The sequence below is a fragment of the Neofelis nebulosa genome, chromosome 4 (assembly GCF_028018385.1).
Source record: "Neofelis nebulosa isolate mNeoNeb1 chromosome 4, mNeoNeb1.pri, whole genome shotgun sequence".
NCBI lineage: Eukaryota > Metazoa > Chordata > Mammalia > Carnivora > Felidae > Neofelis > Neofelis nebulosa.
Window position 1 is genome coordinate 995615 of NC_080785.1, and position 20134 is coordinate 1015748.

At 49.2% G+C, this 20134-nt stretch overlaps 1 protein-coding gene and 1 long non-coding RNA gene across 7 annotated transcripts in view; one reads left to right on the forward strand and one right to left on the reverse strand.

The window, feature by feature from the left end:
• Positions 1 to 20134, forward strand: part of PTPRN2 (protein tyrosine phosphatase receptor type N2) — an 831667-nt gene that overhangs the window by 437931 nt on the left and 373602 nt on the right. The gene's annotated exons all lie outside the window — the stretch shown is intronic.
• Positions 11841 to 12821, reverse strand: LOC131508656 (uncharacterized). The gene is made up of 2 exons (XR_009260073.1): positions 12545 to 12821; positions 11841 to 12061 (listed from the first exon to the last, which is right to left on the reverse strand). It is a non-coding gene; the product is annotated as an uncharacterized LOC131508656 (long non-coding RNA).

Genomic DNA, 20134 nt, shown 5'->3' on the forward strand with positions numbered 1-20134 from the left:
ATAAGTGAAGCCTCCAATCTTAGGACTGCAGGAAAGTTGGGGCTTTTTGATGCTGCCCTGGATCTAACCAGCTCAGAAATGTAATCTCTGGTGTCTACTGCACAGAGGGCAGCATGGGAGGTTTTCATCCTGACCGTGGCCACACCAGCCTCCTCCTGATTTTATGGGTGCTGTCACATCTGACTCTTTAGATGACTTATGTATGTGCTGAACATCCCTAGCAGCTAGAACATTCCTAGGGTGTTAGGACAACTCTAGTGATTAGGACATCTTCAGTGCTTAGGACATCTTTGTGTGGTTAAGATATCTCTGGGTGGTTAGGACATCCCTGGTGGTTAGGACATCCCTGGTGGTTAGGACATCCCTGGTGGTTAGGACATCGCTGGTGGTTAGGACATCCCTCATGGTTGACATCCCTGGTGGTTAGGACATCCCTGGTAGTTTAGGACATCCCTGGTGGTTAGGACATCCCTGGTGGTTAGGACATCCCTCATGGTTGACATCCCTGGTGGTTAGGACATCCCTGGTGGTTAGGACATCGCTGGTGGTTAAGACATCCCTCATGGTTGACATCCCTGGTGGTTAGGACATTCCTGGTGATTAGGACATCCCTGGTGGTTTAGGACATCCATGGTGGTTAGGACATCCCTCATGGTTGACATCCCTGGTGGTTAGGACATCCCTGGTGGTTAGGACATCCCTTGTGGTTTAGGACATCCCTCGTGGTTAGGACATTCCTGGTGGTTAGGACATCCCTGGTAGTTAGGACATCCCTCATGGTTGACATCCTGGTGGTTAGGACATCCCTGATGGTTAGGACATCCCTGGTGGTTAGGACATCCCTGGTGGTTAGGACATCCCTGGTGGGTAGGACATCCCTGGTGGTTTAGGACATCCCTGGTGGTTAGGACATCCCTCGTGGTTGACATCCCTGGTGGTTAGGACATCCCTGGTGGTTAGGACATCCCTCATGGTTGACATCCCTGGTGGTTAGGACATCCCTGATGGTTAGGACATCCCTGGTGGTTTAGGACATCCCTGGTGGTTAGGACATCCCTCGTGGTTGACATCCCTGGTGGTTAGGACATCCCTGGTGGTTAGGACATCCCTGGTGATTTAGGACATCCCTGGTGGTTAGGACATCCCTCATGGTTGACACCCCTGGGGTTAGGACATCCCTGGTGGTTAGGACATCCCTGGTGGTTAGGACATCCCTGGTGGTTAGGACATCCCTCATGGTTGACATCCCTGGTGGTTAGGACATCCCTGGTGGTTAGGACATCCCTGGTGGTTAGGACATCCCTCATGGTTGACATCCCTGGTGGTTAGGACATCCCTGGTGGTTTAGGACATCCCTGGTGGTTAGGACATTGCTGGTGGTTAAGACATCCCTCATGGTTGACATCCCTGGTGGTTAGGACATCCCTGGTGGTTTAGGACATCCCTGGTGGTTAGGACATTGCTGGTGGTTAAGACATCCCTCATGGTTGACATCCCTGGTGGTTAGGACATTCCTGGTGATTAGGACATCCCTGGTGGTTAGGACATCCCTGGTGGTTTAGGACATCCCTGGTGGTTAGGACATCCCTCATGGTTGACATCCCTGGGGTTAGGACATCCCTGGTGGTTAGGACATCCCTGGTGGTTAGGACATCCCTGGTGGTTAGGACATCCTCATGGTTAGGACATTCCTGGTCGTTAGGACATCCCTGGTGGTTAGGACATCCCTCATGGTTGACATCCCTGGTGGTTAGGACATCCCTGGTGGTTAGGACATCCCTGGTGGTTAGGACATCACTGGTGGTTTAGGACATCCCTGGTGGTTAGGACATCCTCATGGTTAGGACACCCCTGGTGGTTAGGACATCCTCATGGTTAGGACATTCCTGGTGGTTAGGACATCCCTGGTGGTTAGGACATCCCTGGTGGTTAGGACATCCCTGGTGGTTAGGACATCCCTGGTGGTTAGGACATCCCTGGTGGTTAGGACATTCCTGGTGGTTAGGATATCCCTGGTGGTTAGGACATCCCTGGGGGTTAGGACATCCTTTGTGGTTTAGGACATTCCTGGTGGTTAGGACATTCCAGATGGTTAGCACATCCTGGGTGATGAGGTAGGACATCCTAGGTGGTTATCTTGGTGTAGGATTTATTTCCTGTGTAATAATGAAATTATGGTTTTTGTGTTGCGGGCTGCAGTCACTTATGATGTATTTCACAGTAACAGCAACATCTGCTTTTTTGGAGAAACGCACTTCACAACCTTGGTTTCAAAATACTATTTTTAAAAAATGTGTCTGGTTGCCTTACAAGAAAGGTTTAGGGAGTAACCAAAACAACTGTGGAAATATGGGGATAACCACAAGGGAGGCAATGGGAGAGATCTTAGCCAGGTAGGAAGTCACCAGATGGTGATGAGGGAGTCTGTGTGTTCTCATTGTAGCTGTCCCAAAGTTCTCGTTAAAGTTTCTGAACCTGTTTCCTCACCTCTGAAACTCAGAATTTAAGCAAGGCTGACAGCTCTCGTGTCATGTCCCGGGAACCCCGGGTGTCCTTGCACTGGGGTGGAGGCGGGACAGGGTGGAGGCAGCCACATAAAGCCTCAGAGACCTTCCACATTTGCACACCCCCCACCCCGTCCTGCTGAGGTTTAATGAACACGTGGCCTTTCACCTTTTATTTGTTGAAATAGTGCCCCGTAATTTCATTTTAATAGAGTTCCCCTCCAGTATTATTTTTAAGTAGGCTCTACACTTCACATTCAGCATGGAGCCCAATGTGGGGCTTGAACTCATGAACCTACGATCAGGACCTGAGCTGAGACCAAAAGTTGGATGCTGAACAGACTGAGCCCGCAGACGCCCTTGCTTTTCCTTATTTTGAAGTGGAGTCAGTTGATGAACGGGCTTCTCAGGTTCCTTCTATTCCGAGATGCTCACATTTCTCTGCAGTGTGGTGCGGCTCCCTAGGGCTGACCAGGAGCAGTTCAGATGGGGTCTGGTGACCCCAGATCAGTCCCGTGGTGCTGTGGCAGCCACGGGGCAGCTGCTGGCCCCCGGTAATTAGCTGTCCTGGTCGCCAGCTGAGAGTTTTCCTCCCAGGGCTTGCTTCCGTCGCCTTGGTGTGGTTGGGGCAGAAGACCGCTTGTTCAGGGACCCGGGACCTGGGCATGTCTGGTTGAGGGGCGGTGAAGAGAGAAAGCACGAGCGCCCATGGACGGCAGACCACCGTCACCCACATCGCCCCTCCTGAAAGCATAACCCCTAAGTGTGGGTCCCGCAAGTTAAGTGCTAAACACACAGACGTCACATGGCAGAAGCCGGACAGGGAAGCTAACTAGGTAAATGGGTGGAGAAGGCCGAGCAGCCACGTTAACGCAGCTGCAGTGGGGGCCCCGGGGACAATATTAGGACTGCCCTTCCGGGAGGGGGTGCAGAGGTGCTCAGGAAGGTCTCAACAGTGGAGACGGGGTTGGGTCAGAGGGGGTCCCGTGTGCTCCAGGCGCCGAGGAGCTGGCACGGGCCTTTGGGGGTGACTTCTGCAGGAAGCACACGTGTGGGGAGGGGCCTGCTCACGCCCGCCTCGTGCCCCGTGTCTGTGAGGTTTGTGTGACCCGGTGAGCAGACGGAGCGACCAGCAGGTTCTGTGCCGGGAAGCGCCACCAGCATTCCATTTTCAGAGGCCCTTCCGTGGTGTCTTGGGGGCGAAGAAGGGAAGGGTGGGGCTAGAAAAGGAGAAGCCAGGCAGGAGACCCATAGCGGGAGACCAGTGACCCCGGGGGGCACAGATGCGAGCCCGGACTAGCGCTGGAACCGGAGCCGTGGACACACGGACACAGGGAATATTTGAGGGTGAAAATAGTTGGTTTCCACGGCCAATTGGGTCAGAAAGTCAAAAGGATCAGCATAAGCGTAACGACCGCGGCCGTCGCTGGGGCTGTTTGTCACATGTCGTAACGTGGCCCGCGCTCACGGATGTGGGGCTTGGTGGTGGCAGCGATCCGTCCCGCCCACCGTGCACACGGTTTCTGGTGCTCCTTACATGTGGCACGGGCCCCGCTGGAAGACAGTTGGGCCCCTTTGTGGAAACCTGGGACAGAGTCTACAAGATGGACACGTGACACGACCTTCATCCCAGCATGCTGCATGTCTGAGTCGGTGGGCGTTCCGTGGGCAACAGCATCCGACAGCCCACGTGAGGGCAGGTGTTAAGAACAGAACAGGCAGTGATCCTCCCTGTGACTTGTTGTGATTTCGCTGCCTCTTCAGGCCTGCAGTCCTCGTACACCTGCTTACGGTAAATAGGCTCTTGGTTTTGTCTTTAACTGTAGATTTGTTTTCGCTCATGGCGGTGTAAGAACTGTGAACATAAGGAAACCTAAGTTTATGTTTGTGGTTTTTAGTAAAAGAGTGAGGAAGGGATTTTCGTCAATACTAAGCTGTCGGAGAGTCTTGGCCTTTAACCAGGGGCCACGGCAGCTCAGTCCCGCAGGACCTGTCTGGGGAGCCTGTCCTGCCCGGGTCTGAGGGGAGTCCCAGCCCCACCCGTCTACTCACCAGCTCACCCTCCTCCGTTGGCTTCCTGTCACATATCAGGCTTCAAAGGAGACGTTGACCAGACCAGGCCACTTTCCCTTAATTTGTGGACGTATGAATTCCAAAATCCCTCGCGTTTTACTTACAAATTAGTATTTGGGGAAATATATCATTAGCAGGGATACGGATTCTGTAACTTTCCCTAAATAGGCGCTGCTCCGGATAAAACCATGATGTCTAAATAGCACATAGGCATGTGAGAGCCTGCTAAGCTTCTTCCCCCCTCCCGAGCCCTCTGGTTCCTCTAAATCACTGTCTGTGCCGCCACGACAGACCCCAGCGTGCACTGTGCTTGGCGTATAGAAACAGCTGCGTTCACGCAGCAGCCGAGCAGGGCTCAGAGAGGGCTGCTCCCTTCCGAATGCAACTGCCTCTGAAGACCATGCTAATTGTCAGTAACAACCGCTACCTCTGTTACAAAGGGGACTGAAGGCAAAAATGAGACCCGGACAGTCGAAAGAAGCTACGGACCCTCTGCACTGTCTGGCCCGGGCCGCTAGTCTGTGTGGCCTGGCCCTTCCGATCTGTGTGTCAGGTGCCGAACAGAGCCCCCGCGCCACACCGCGAAGCCTTTTTTCTGGGCACTTTAGTTTTCGTTCGGTGTTTTACATTTCTGCCTCTGAATCTTACTTGCTGCTGTTGCCCTGGTCATCTGAGTAGGGGACACAGACACACAGGCCATCGTCCTCCCGATGGCTCTGAGTGTGTGTGCACTTCAGCGTAAGTGAGGTTATTTGATGCCCACACTTGCTGTGTAAGTTGTGTTCTTGCAGCTGGACTGGACACGCGGGTCTGCAGGCTGCACGGTTTGGTGTCTGAAAGTCTGACACCATCTCCCAGTGCGGTGGCCACGGGGGACTAGCGGCCTTGAGGTCTGCGGGGGAGTAAGCGGCTGGTGCACTCTCTCAAGGGAGGGTTGAGAACAAAAGCCAATCCAAGCATATTGTACCTTAAGGATCTTTGCCTGCATTTCTTAAATATTAAAAATATTCTTCGGGCAGGTGTCAGGTAAGGGGGCAGGTGAGGGTGTGGCCGGTTGCACTGCTGTTCTGCACACCAACCTGCCAGGCTGACGACTCTCAGTGCGGGGTGGGTGGGGCGCCTCTGCCTCTTCTGGAATTGCGGCTTTCTCCTCTGGGCTGCGAACTGCCGGACCTCTGTTGCACGCAGAGGTCGCCCTCCCCACCCAGGGCTGGGTGCGTCTTTCCTCCCGCCCGCAGACACAGGGCCCTGAACTGCATCCCTGGGGGGCATGTCACTGCACACCCTGTCACCCCGACTGTCTGGGAGGAGGACGTGTAGTCTCATGGGACAGTCACAAAGCCGCACAGCCACCACCAGAGCAAGCAGGTGCCCTGTGGCGCCCAAACCCCACTAATGCTCTGTGTTCTTGCTCTGTTCCCGTTCTGTTGGTAGGTAACATCTGTTGTTTATTGAGCACCTACTGTGTAACGTTTGTCTAAGTGCAGCGGCAGGAATGAAGGAAGCGGTGGAAAGTCACCTGGGTGAACGTGCAGAGAGTGGCCAGGTCACTGAGCATCGGTCCCTGGGACCCGTCAGCCCTCGACCCTGCAAGAGGTCTCATCCCCCTTGTGGTCCTGAGGACATCTGCCCTCCTGTTACCCACTTGTCACAGTCTCCTTAGCCTCTGCTTCACAGGCAGGCACTCCCTGGGACACAGGCGGGCGCTCCCCCGGGCGTCTTCCTGCCATCCGCCTGAGGAGGCACATCTGGCCTGGCTCGCAGATGCTGGTGGGCAGGAAGCAGCCTGCAGGGCGTGTCTGCGTGCTGCTCGGACGCTGGTCCGAGTCCTGTCCTCACGGCCTTCTCAAGGGCCACTGGCAATCTTTCGGCAACTAAAGAGCATCAGAGGCGTATGTTTCACCAGAAACCTTTAAACCACGGAGCCGATGGGGTGTCTCAGCCGGGCGGGCTGCTCCGTGTAGTCAGCTGTCCCTTTCATTGATCTGCTTCTTGGAAGGAAATGACCGGTCGTTTGCCCGGACTGACCAGTCGGATCGAGTCGGAGCCCCCGACCAGGCTCCGCGGGTCTGTCAGTGCCGAGTGGCGGCAGGCGTTCTGCACCCCGTCACCGCCCGGCTTTGCGGGAGCGCACTTGGGCGCTTTGGCAAAGACGAGAAGGGCCCTTTCCCTCCAAGGGGAGCGGAAGATGCCACTGGGCGCGAGCGTTCAGCTGTTCTGTTTGGAGCTGTGGGTTACATCTGCCAGATACGAAGCGCCAGCTGCCTTGCTGGGTGCGTGTGTGCGCGCCTGTGCACACGCGTGTGGGAGTGCCAGGAGTGACTTGGGGAAGACGGTGGCGAGTGGAGGTTGGGGAGCCGAGCGTTCCAAGACAGGCTCAGGCCAAGAACGCACATCCCCCCGAGCGCCAGCTCTGAGGAGGCCTGCGCTCACCCCCAGCCTGGGCAATGCTCCGATCCATTGGTGCGGAGCCAGGGCGGTGGGGCGCACCCCGGAGAAGAGAGCCACCCTGCTGTCCTCAGTGCGTGAGTAGGGGGACAGGGCCTGTGCGCTTGAAAGGCTCTACCTGGGTCGTCTCAAAGTACAACGATTTAAGAGAAACGTAAAAAGAAATGCTAGTTACTAAAAAAAATGCACACATCCAAAGGAGAAGAGGAGATCTTCCGAGGCATCTGCAAGCAGCCCGGGCCACGGGCGTGGACACGGGAGTCAGAACTGCCCTCAGGAACCAGGGCACAGTTTTCCACAGCGATGAGCGTATTTAAAATCTGTTCATCAATGACGAGGCACAGGAAGACAGCCGTTGCTTTGGCAGGCGGACCTCAGTTTATCACAGTGTGGTTTGTGCTGTATTTCTCACTTATTAGGGGAGGGGGCCCTCGGTAACTTTCCGTCGATGCCTGGTAAAGAGGCTGTGTCCGCCACAGGTGGGGGATGCCGGGGGGCGGAGGGGGCCCAGACTCCCGCCCGTGGGCTCCTCTGATCCGCTCCCTGCGGTGGCAAAGATATTGGACGGTCCGGGGGTGGGAACTCTGCTTGCGACGACCGAGGCTCCGTCTCAGGCCACTCGGTTGCTGTAACGGCCCCACAGATGGGTGGCTTATTGGCACAGGCTCGTGTTCCGGAGGCCGGACGCTCGAGAACGGGGTGCAGCGTGGTCTGGCGAGGGTCCTCTTCTGGGGCGCGGTGTCCTCACCTGGCCGGAGAGGGCGCTCTGGGGTCTTCCTCATAAGGGCACCAGCCCCGTTTAGGAAGCCCGATCCTCGTGACCTAATCACCCCCAAGGCCTAGCCTCCTACTACCTAAAGCTCTGGGTCAGGATTTCAAACATCCAGACCACTCCTGAGGTCCAGGCCGTGGGTCTACTTTTTCTTCCCATTTTTTTTTTTTTTTTTTTTTTATTTATTTTTGGGACAGAGAGAGACAGAGCATGAACGGGGGAGGGGCAGAGAGAGAGGGAGACACAGAATCAGAAACAGGCTCCAGGCTCCGAGCCATCAGCCCAGAGCCTGACGCGGGGCTCGAACTCACGGACCGCGAGATCGTGACCTGGCTGAAGTCGGACGCTTAACCGACTGCGCCACCCAGGCGCCCCATCTTCCCATTTTTATAAGTATCCCTGCCCCGGGCGTGCTCAGGAAGCAAATCTGAACCGTGACAGTCGTTTAAGCCAGATGGCGTGGGTGCCAATCCTTGGTGATCCTCGCAGGCTGGCTTCATCTCCCTCCGCTCACTGAAGCCCTCAGGGGCCGATGGGACGAAGGCGAGAGGGCTTCTTGGGTTCACACCACGCCCGCCTAAGGGCCCACCACAGAGGCCTTTGCACAGGAGGTGCGCCGTGAGGACGGCAGGGTTCGGGGAGGCACGGGAAGCGCGTCGCCACCCGTGGAGTGAGCACGGGGCGAGAGGGAGCCCCCGCCGTCGCATCACGCGCGTTCGTGCCAGAGCGCACTCCCCTCGCGGGGTCTGCCGGCGCTTCTCCGGGCTTCCCGGGACCCGTCCGCCCCGCGGGGCTGCCGTGCGTGGTGGCGCGCAGCCCAGGGCAGGGGGCACAGACCCCCCGGCCCTCCGGGGGACCTGGCGAGATCACCTCACGTGGGCTTCAACACCGTCTTCAAAACAGAGGTTGGCAGATTCTGGCCCATGAACCAGCCACCTGCTCTCGTAAATGAAGTTTTATGGGAAATAAGGTTACCAGAAGTACGTGTTTGCCAGGGCTGCGGTAACAGGATGCCAGACTGGGTGGACCGACCAAGAGCAGCTTGTTTTCTCACAACTCGGAAGGCCGGGCGTCCAAAATCACAGCGTTGTCAGCACTGGCTTGTCCTGAGGCCACTCTCCTTGGCGTGTGGGCCTCCCTCTTCTCTGTCCTCACGTGGTCTTTTCTCTGTGTGTCCACGTCTCCTCGGCTCACGAGGACACCAGTCGTATCGGATCAGGGCCCGCTCTGAGCGCCTCATTTTACCGTAATCGCCTCTGCAGAGACCCTATATCCAAGTACAGTCACGTTCCGGTATGTCGGAGTGTAGGGCTTCAGCATTTGAATTTTGGGTTGGCAGGGGACACGATTCAGCCCATGACACCAGATTTAGCAAATTAAAATACAGGACGCCAATTAAGTTAAATTTCAGACAAATGGCAGGTTCTGCATAGAATATACTTATCTTAAAAAATTATTTCGTATTCACATGAAATTGTGATTTATCTGGAAATGCCCTTTTATTTTCAGCCCTGATTACAACATAGTTCTCTCTCGTGCACATTTTGCCTCCGTTTTCATGCCGCAGTGACCAAGTTGAATGGCGAAGGCTACCCCAATTCCTTTGAAAGTTCACATGAAAAATTAGCCACCACCTTGGGAAGCAAGAATATGGAACTTGAAATGACTTCTAAGGACCAGGGTTTGCGTTCAGAACCTACAGCGGTGTAATGAGTGTGTGTTAACTTAAAACCTCTGAAGACCCACCACCGAGGAACTGGGGTAGGGGCGGGGAGTTTACCTTCTCTATCAGTTTCAAGTATATGTCCCCCGGTTTCCCGTAAGCACTTCCTAAGTTCTCTTTCTTTAATGTACGTACTTGGTTTTGACCAACGTCGTTGGTTAGGTTTCTCGTCTTGTCCACTGGCGATTATCTCAGTTTCTTTCTCTCTTTATTTCCCTTCTTACTTGCTGTTTTCATTGAAGGTGTTTGTTTAAACTTGTTTTCTGTTGTGATTACTGTGGCATGGATCCCATCCAGCTCTATCCTAACACCTGCTGTGTTCTGACAAAGTAAATACAAGCATTTAAAACCTGAGAAGCCAAAGGGTGTCAACAAATTGGAGGAAATTTAGAGAAAAGCACAGAAATAGTTAAGAAGCTGGAGGATTTTTTTTTTTTTTTTTTGCCAGGAAAGTGTAAATGAGCTAAGCGCATTTGCCTTAGCAAAGAGGTGACAGCGGCGGGGAAGAACCACCGCCAAGAATTTTCAGTGTGGCAATCCCAAGGAGAGAATTATTTTAGGTTTGCAGAGCGAATTTAATTACCATGAGAGAAAGGAGCTGATTGACCAGATGTCAATGGAGGAAAAGCCTTCCATGTGAAGTTGGGCTCAGTGGAGGGATAGGGGGAGAACGAGACCGATGGCCACCCACACCCCAAGACGCAGCAGGAAGTGAGGTCAAGGGTGGGGAAGGAGGGTAACTGTGTGTTGAGAGTGAGCCTACTCACCGTCAGTCCTCGCGGCCTCCTCTTGGACTTGGCGTGCGTACAGTCGCCCTCCCCTCCCCCCCATGCCTGTCTCCACTCCTAATCCCCTTCGAGCGTCTGCTTCTCCCATAATCCTGAGGACGCTGGCCAGGCAGGGCTTGGGAACCTCATCAGCCACGTCAGAAGTCGCCACGCCACGCTGATTCACCTCCACGGTGGTCGTGGGTCCCATCCCAGCCCCTTGACTGCTGACGGCATCTCCGGTGTGGGCCTCAGTCACGGGCAGACGCCCGTCCTCCACCAAGCCCACTCATTCTGGAAGAAAAAGAGGGTGTGGGGACGGATGGGGAAGGTCTGAGGGACACAGCCCCACCGGGCGTCTGCAGCTCAGGGGTCAGGAGGGTCAAGCAGTGCAGTCAACGTCTCCCCCAGAAGCCACTGGAGACCCACGCACACCAGGGTGTGCTCCACAGGTGTGGCCCGATGTTCTCTTTTTAACCAGTGTCTTAAATAGCCGAGTAAGCTGAAGTGTGAGGCAGGAGAGACATTTATTGAGGCACCATTGACAGATCGTAATACGTGCACGGCGTGCATGGCAATGACTTGGTATGCCTGTGTGCTCTGGGAGGGTCCCCAAAGCCAGGTTAGTCGTCCACCCGTCACCTCCGATGGAAGCCCCCAGTTAGGGCCCCCACAAGGACGCGGGCCTGACTGAGGGACGGACGGGTCGCTGCTCTCACCCACTCTTCTTCGCTGCTGGTTGGTTTCTTGATTACTGTCTGTGCATTTTGACTTGAACTTACGCAGAATTGGGGCAGTTAATACAGAAATGGGAAAACGAACATAAGCTCTTAAAGGGGCGTTTTAAAAGCAAACCTGACCCCAGATGTGACCACACCCCTTCCAGAACTGCTTCTGTGGGCCCAGACTTGGACGCTTCACGTAGAGTTAGCGGGCAGCTCCTGTCTTTCCTTCAGCGCAGCAAGGAGACCGAGGCCCTGGGTGGCCTGGACCCAGTGTGCCCCCACCCCACAGAGGTCCTCACCCCGTGCCCCTCCTAGTCACCTGGGCACTAAGTAAATGAGACTCCTAGGACATGTCTGGTCTCCCTCGACCAGAAGATGGCCTCTGTTTGATGTGCCCTGGTTGCGAAAATCAACTGTCCATAATTATCACGACCCTTTTCTTCAAGGAGCTCACTTGTTCTGAGTTAGTTTTCAGAATGTGCCAGTGTTCATTTGCAAACACATTCTTGTATAATTTTAAAGCAAAGAAGCACCAAGAAGCATCATCCTGCCCTTTGCCATAGTGTTTGTTAACATTATTAATCTGATTTAAGTGGAAATTATCCTTTATATTGCTTCCCACATATACACACTTTTTTCTCTTTAAAACGGAAGGCTCTGTACCAAATGCTGTGTTTTCCTTTCCTGCAAAGGCGAATGGGGCTGTTTTAACACAGATTAGTGGAGGTGCAATAGCCGAGCTCTGTAGGTGGTGAGACTCGGTTATCATTTGTATGATTAGTTTCACCTTGTAGCTGTGTCTCCGAAAATGCAATTAACAGTTTCATATTCAGCATAGCTAGCTTTTATTCCTGCCGCATGCGGCGCGACATTTGCATCATAAAAAAAACTAATTGGTAAACACAGTCTTGCCAGCTTCTCTGCAATCCACCCAATTCTCTTCCTGTTAATTGGCTCAGCTCCAACACACACGGGATAGAATTTCAAAGGACGCCGCAGATTGGGACGCCTTGGAGCACTTGTGTTTCACAGAACCGACTCCAAGGAGGCTGGGGAAAATATTTTAAATTAATGCCGAACGCAGGCATCGCTCTGTCCAGGCGTTGCCACGGAAACCATTCTGTCTGCTGATGTGATGGGGGTGTGTGTGTCCACTGGGATCCGTCCCTGATGACCTTCAGAGAGGCGGTGGGCCGCAGGGACCTCCTGCCCCGGGGTGGGGGGAGGGGGGAGGCCCAGCCGCGGCGCCTGGATCTCCCTTTGTGTCTCCCGCCCCCCCCCCCCCCCCCCCGCCCCAGCCCTTCCGAGCGCCTTGCCCCAGCGCCCCGTGTGCGCGCCCAGGGGAGCAGCGCCGCGAGGTCACACATCCCCCTCGAGAGGCCCGAGAGGGCCGCGCCTGGGGACACGGGGAGGCCTGCCCCTTCTCTGCGTCGAAACGTCACGACACAGCCCCTCCCGCGCCTCCCCGCCCAGCCGCCTCCTCTCCGCCTTCCCCTCTTCCGAACACTCAAAACAGGCAGACGGTGCCTTACAGAGAAGCATCGTTTTCCTCGGAGAAAAATCAGTGACCTCCGATTTGCTGCGTTTTGGCTTGAATAAAAAAGTTCTTGGAAGAGGTTATTACCCCTAGAGCGAAGGAAACCGTGCCGTCCGCGCGGGGATCCTGCAGAGTCTTCGAGGCGGAAGGGCTGTGTAGACGAGGCTCCATCCAAAGGCCAGTCCACGAGACCCACGAGGGAGGGGGTGGAGCTTGTCCCCTGATGTGAATGACGTTTCATTAGCCAGACTGTTCCCTCCTCGTCCCTCGCCTTCCCTCCTCTCCCTCCCCGCGCCCCCCCCCCCACCTTGTCCCCCTGGATCCTAGGCTCTGTACCTTTTTAGCTCAGTTCCCACCTCTGATGAACAGATGCTTTTACCCAGTGTTTCACATGGGGACTGTCAGACAACTGTAACAGACAGACACATTTATAATCTGTTTTGAACTCCCATAAATAGCTATTTGCTTAACTGACAGAAAATAAATATCTCATATGTTGTCTGCTAGTGGCGAAAAACAGCTCTTTTTAGTTAAAAATTAACAAAACGAGCCACTGGTAAGTAAAGAGAAAATGGCAATGCTTTCTCTAAAATTGGATTCCAAATATGTACATGGGGGGGGGGGGGGTGGACCAGGAACAGGTGTGTGTTTGTACCTGTCCTCAGCAGGTAAGAGTAAAACAAAATGTGAAATGGGGCCGGATTGTGCTGGACACAGAAGTGGGACAGACTTCCAAACTGAGAGCAAGCAGGTGCTTGTGCCTGGGGTGGTGCCCTGCACCTTTCCTTCAACCCTCACCCTAGGGACACATGCTTCGTGCTTCAGTCAAGAGCCCCTGACGCTTTTGCCACAACTTATCTAAAAGTATCTTGAATTTCTTTTTTCTTTAATCAGGAATTTGTTCATTTAGGATTTTAGGTCACAAACAAAACGAATAAACAGAAAACAATAACAAACGGAGAAAAGGTAACAGAAGATATTATGGCTTAGAGAAGCTCAAAGATAGACAATGAAGCAATTAGATCCACACGGAACAGGAATGAGGCAAGATTGGCGCCCGGCTGGCCCGCGAGGAAAGGTCAGCTAACCTCCCAGGCTCCTTGGGCCATTACAGCTAGAATTGTTTTCCTCTGCTCTGCCTAAGCCTCCCTTTTCAATCATCTGCCTTTCTCTGTGGGATTTGCAAGATAAAAGGGAAGAAAAAAGAGAAACAAATGAGAGAGGAAGCAGGGAAGAAAGATATTCTGGAGAGTGTATGCGCTTAAAAATTAGGAACTGAAAGTAAATTTCTGAATTAAAGAAGACTTTGCATCCTTGTTTTGGAGCAAAGGAAAAGATAGACGGATAGAGGTCAAGGACGGTTGATGGGTGAGTGGACGGATGCGCAGAGCATGTTCATGGTGGCCAGCACCCTGCCTAATGGAATGGCATCTTGGCAACTTGCCTAATTTGCTAACAAGGAGACTGGCTGAGAAGAGAAGGCATAAGGTGAGGATTCTGCCCTAGAAATTCAGCGAACAAAGTGTTTTCTTCAAGGAATGTGGTATTCAGCCGATGAGAGCCTTGATGTGAGCAGGAGAAAGCTGGTCCCAGGTATGGGAGGTAGCATTAGTTCTCTTTCATGGCTAGGTTTTTGCCAGTCACATAGATTATTTCTTCCCATCCAGTGGAGAAACTCTTGGGGAATGACAGACCTAGATCTCCACTGTGAGCATCATGCCTTTTTTAAAAACTTTATTTATTTTATTTTTTAAATTTACATCCAAGTTAGTTAGCATACAGTGCAACGCAGATTTCAGGAGTAGATTCCTTAATGCCCCTTACCCACAAAGCCCATCCCCCCTCCCACAACCCTCCAGCAACTCTCTGTTTGTTCTCCATATTTAAGAGTCTCTTATGTTTTCATCCCCCTCCGTTTTTATATTATTTTTGCTTCCCTTTATGTTCATCTGTTTTGTACATTAAAGTCCTCATATGAGTGAAGTCACATATTTGTCTTTCTCTAATTTCGCTTAGCATAATACCCTCCAGTTCCATCCACGTAGTTGCAAATGGCAAGATTTCATTCTTTTTGATTGCCAAGTAATACTCCATTGTATGTATATACCATATCTTCTTTACCTGTTTATCCACCAATGAATATTTGGGCTCTTTCCATACTTTGGCTATTGTCGATAGTGCTGCTATAAACATGGGGGTGAATGTGTCCCTGTATCCCGTGGATAAATACCTAGTAGTGCCATTGCTGGGTCATAGGGTAGTTCTATTTTTAGTTTTTTGAGGAACCTCCATACTGTTTTCCAGAGTGGCTGCACCAGCTTGCATTCCCACCAACAATGCAAAAGAGATCCTCTTTCTCCGCATCCTTGCCAACATCTGTTGTTGCCTGAGTTGTTAATGTGAGCCGTTCTGACAGGTGTGAGGTGATATCTCATTGTGGTTTTGATTTGTATTTCCCTGATGAGGAGCGACGTTGAGCATCTTTTCATGTACCTGTTGGCCATCTGGATGTCTTTTGGAGAAGTGTCTATTCACGTCTTCTGCCCATTTCTTCACTGGATTATTTGTTTTTTGGGTGTTGAGTTTGATAAGTTCTTTGTAGATTTTGGATACTAACCCTTTATCTGATATGTCGTTTGCAAATATCTTCTCCCATTCTGTCGGTTGCCTTTTAGTTTTGCTGATTGTTTCCTTCGCTGTGCAGACGCTTTTGATTTTGATGAGGTCCCAGTAGTTCATTTTTGCTTCTGTTTCCCTTGCCTCCGGAGACGTGTTGAGTAAGAAGGTGCTGTGGCAGAGGTCAAAGAGGTTTTTGCCTGCTTTCTTCTCGAGGATTTTGATGGCTTCCTGTCTCACATTTAGGTCTTTCATCCATTTTGAGTTTATTTTTGTGTCTGGTGTAAGAAAGTGGTCCAGGTTCATTCTTCTGCACGTCGCTGTCCAGTTTTCCCAGCACCATTTGCTGAAGAGACTGTCTTTATTCCATTGGATACTCCTTCCTGCTTTGTCAAAGATTAGTTGGCCATACATTTCTGGGTCCGTTTCTGGGTTCTCTATTCTGTTCCATTGGTCTGAGTATCTGTTTTTGTGCCAGTACCATACTGTCTTGATGATTACAGCTTTGTAGTATAGCTTGAAGTCTGGGATTGTGATGCCTCCAGCTTTGGTTTTCTTTTTCAAGATTGCTTTGGCTATTTGGGGTCTTTTCTGGTTCCATACAAATGTTAGGATTGTTTTTTCTAGCTCTGTGAAGAATGCTGGTGTTATTTTGATAGTATTGCATCGAATGTGTAGGTTGCTTTGGGTAGTACTCACATTTTAACAATATTTGTTCTTTCGATTCAGGAGAATGGAATGTTTTTCCATTTTTTGGTGTGTCTTCTTCATTTCTTTCATAAGTTTTCTATAGTTTTCAGTGTATAGATTTCCCACCTCTTTGGTTAGAGTTATTCCTAGGTATTTTATGGTTTTTGGTGCAATTGTCAATGGGATCTATTCCTTGATTTCTCTTTGTGTTGCTTCATTGTTGGTGTATAGGAATGCAACCGATTTCTGTGCATTGATTTTATATCCTGCCACTTTGCTGAATTCATGAATTACTTCTAGAAGTTTTTTGGTGGAATCTTTTGGGTTTTCCATATAGAGTATCCTGTCATCTGTGAAGAGTGAAAGGCTGTCCTCCTCCTGGCCAATTTGGGTGCCTTTTATTTCTTTGTGTTGTCTGACTGCTGAGGCCAAGAGTTCCAATACTATGCTGAATAACAATGGCAAGAGTGGACATCCCTGTCTTGTCCCTGACCTTAGGGGGAAGGCTCTCAGTTTTTTCCCATTGAGGATGATAATTAGCAGTGGGTCTTTCATATATGGCTTTTATGATCTCAAGGTATGCTCCTTCTATCCCTACTTTCTTGAGGGTTTTTATTAAGAAAGGATGCTGTATTTTGTCAAATGCTTTCTCTGCATCTATTGAGGGGATCATGTGGTTCTTGTCCTTTCTTTTATTGATGTGATGAATCACAACGATTGTTTTGCAGATATTGAACCAGCCCTGCATCCCAGGTATAAATCCCACTTGGTCATGGTGAATAATCTTTTTAATGTATTGTTGGATCTGGTTGGCTAATATCTTGTTCAGGATTTTTGCATCCGTGTTTATCAGGGAAATTGGTCTATAGTTCTCCTTTTTAGTGGGGTCTTTGTCTGGTTTTGGAATCAAGGTAATGCTGGCTTCATAGCAAGAGTTTGGAAGTTTTCCTTCCATTTCTATTTTTTGGAACAGCTTCAAGAGAATAGGTGTTAACTCTTCCTTAAATATTTGGTAGAATTCCCCTGAAAAGCCATCTGGTCCTGGACTCTTGTTTTTGGGGAGATTTTTTTTACTACGAATTCAATTTCTTTACTGGTTTTGGGTCTGTTTGAATTTTCTATTTCTTCCTGTTTCAGTTTTGGTAATGTATATGTCTCTAGGAATTTGTCAATTTCTGCCAGATTGCCCATTTTATTGATGTATAATTGCTCATAATATTCTCTTATTGTTGTTTTTATTTCTGATGTGTTGGTTGTGATCTCTCCTCTTTCATTCTTGATTTTATTTATTTGGGTCCTTTCCTTTTTCTTTTTGATCAAACTGGTTTATCAATTTTGTTAATTCTTTCAAAGATCCAGCTTCTGGTTTCATTGATCTGTTCTACTGTTTTTTTGGTTTCAATAGCATTGATTTTTGCTTCAATCTTTATTATTTCCTGTCTTCTCCTGGTTTGGGGTTTTATTTGCTGTTCTTTTCCCAGTTCTTTAAGGTGTAAGATTAGGTTGTGTATCTGAGATCTTTCTTCCTTCTTTAGGAAGACCTGGATTGCTATGTACGTTCATCTCATGACTGCCTTTGCTGCGTCCCAGAGGTTTTGGGTTGTGGTGTTATCATTTTCATTGGCTTCCAATGTACTTTTTAATTTCCTCTTTAACTTCTTGGTTAGCCCATTCATTCTTTAGTAGGATGTTCTTTGGTCTCCAAGTATTTGCTACCTTTCCAAATTTTTTTCTTGTGGTTGATTTTGAGTTTCATAACTTGGTCTGAAAAATATGCATGGTATGATCTAGATCTTTTTGTACTTGTTGAGGGCTGATTTGTGCCCTAGTATGTGATCTGTTCTAGAGAACATTCCATGTACACTGGAGAATAATGTATATTCTGCTGCTTTAGGATGAAATGTTCTGAATATGTCTGTTAAGTCCATCTGGTCCAGTGTGTCATCCAAAGCCATTGTTTTCTTGTTGATTTTCTGTTTAGATGATCTGTCCATTGTTGTAAGTGGGGTGTTGAAGTCCCCTACTACTATGGTATTATTTTCAGTGAGTTTCTTTATGTTTGTGATTAATTGATTTATATATTTTGGGGCTTTCACATTTGGAGCATAAATGTTTACAATTGTTAGGTCTCCTTAATTATAATATAATGCCCTTCTTCATCTCTTGTTACATTCTTTATTTTGAAGTCTAGATTGTCTAAGTATGGCTACTCTGGCTTTCTTTTGTCGACCATTAGCATGATAGATGGTTTTCCATCCCCTTACTTTCAATCTGAAGGTGTCTTTAGGTCTAAAGTGGGTCTCTTATAAACAGCATATAGATGGACCTTGTTTTCTTATCCATTCTGTTACCCTATATCTTTTGATTGGAGCATTTAGTCCATTAACGTTTAGAGTGAGTACTGAAAGATATGAGTTTATTGTCATTATGTTTCTTGTAGAGTTGGAGTTTCTGGTGGTGTTCTCTGGTCCCTTCTAGTCTTTGTTGCTTTGGGCCTTTTTTTTTTTTTTTTTGGTCTTTTCTCCCTTCAGAGAGTCCCCCTTAAAATTTCTTGCAGGGCTGGTTTAGTAGTAACAGACTCCTTTAATTTTTGTTTGTCTTGGAAACTTTTAATTTCTCCTATTTAAAAAAAATTTTTTTTAATGTTTATTTATTTTTGAGAGAGAGACAGAGAGAGGGACAGAGCATGAGCAGGGGAGAGGCAGAGAGAGGAAGACACAGAATCTGGAGCAGGTTACAGGCTCTGAGCTGTCAGCACAGAGCCTGACATGGGGCTCAAACTCACTGCAAGACCATGACCTGGGCTGAAGTCAGACGCTCAAACAACCGAGCCACCCAGGCGCCCCATATGTCTCCTTCTATTTTTAATGACAGGCTTGCTAGATAAAGAATTCTTGGATGCATATTTTTTCTGATTCAGCACATTGAATATATCCTGCCACTCCTTTCTGGCCTGCCATGTATCTGTGGATAGGTCTGCTGCAAACCTGATCTGTCTTCCCTTGTAGGTTAAGGACTTTTTTCCCTTGCTGCTTTCATGATTCTTTCCTTGCCTGAGTATTTTGTAAATTTGACTATGATATGCCCTGTTGATGGTTGGTTTTTGATGAATCTTATGGGAGTTTTCTGTGCTTCCTGGATTTTGATGTCTGTATCTTTCCCCAGGTTAGACAACTTTTCTGCTATGATTTGCTCACATAACCCTTCTACCCCTTTTTCTGTCTCTTCATCTTCTGGGACCCCTAGGATTCTGATATTGTTCCTTTTTAATGAGTCACTGAGTTCTCTAATTCTTAAATCGTGCTCTTTTGCCTTAGTCTCCCTCTTATTTTTTGGGGCGGGGGGCGGTCATTATTCTCCATAACTTTGTCCTCTGTATCACTGATTCACTGCTCTGCCTCATCCATCCTTGCTGCCGTGGCATCTATTCGGGATTGCATCTCAGTTATAACATTTTTTATTTTGTCCTGACTAGTTTTTACTTGTTTTATCTCCACAGAGAGGGATTCTAATCTATTTTTGACCCCAACTAGTATCATTGCTATCATGATTCTAAATTCTGGTTCAGACATCTTGCTATGTTGATTAAGTCCCTGGCTGTCATTTCTTCTTGCTCTTTCTTTTGGGGTGAATTCCTTTGTTTCTTCATTTTGAAGGAGAAAAGGAATTGATAAGGTAAAAAAAATTAAAATTAAAAAATTAAAAACAACACACACACATAAAATCAAATAAATGATCCTAGATTCTAGGTGTGTTTTGGTCTGGCTATTGAAAGGAGCTTAATAGATTAGAGAAAAAAGAAAAAAGAAAGAAAACGTTTGAAAATTTGAGAAAATGAATACAATGAAATAGAATAAAATGAAATGATGGAACTAAAATAGAATTTGAAAAATTTACAAACAGTAAAAAATATAGTAGAAAAAATAAAGAAAATATTTTTAATAAAAATTGAAACTAGGGGCATCTGGGTGGCTCAGTTGGTTAAGCGTCCGACTTTGGCTCAGGTCATGATCTTGCAGTTCGTGGGTTCAAGCCCTGCATCGGGCCCTGTGCTGACAGCTCAGAGCCTGAAGCCTGCTTTGGATCTGTGTCTCCTTCTCTCTCTGCCCCTTCCCTGCTTTGCCCTCTCTCTGTCTCTCAAAAATAAATGAACATTAAAAATTTTTTTGAATAAAAATTGAAAATAAAAATATTTTTTTTCTCTTTCTGTACTCAAGAAAAAGAAAAAACAAGGAAAAGAAAAAGAAAAAAGAAAATTGAACAGATTGATCAGTGAACA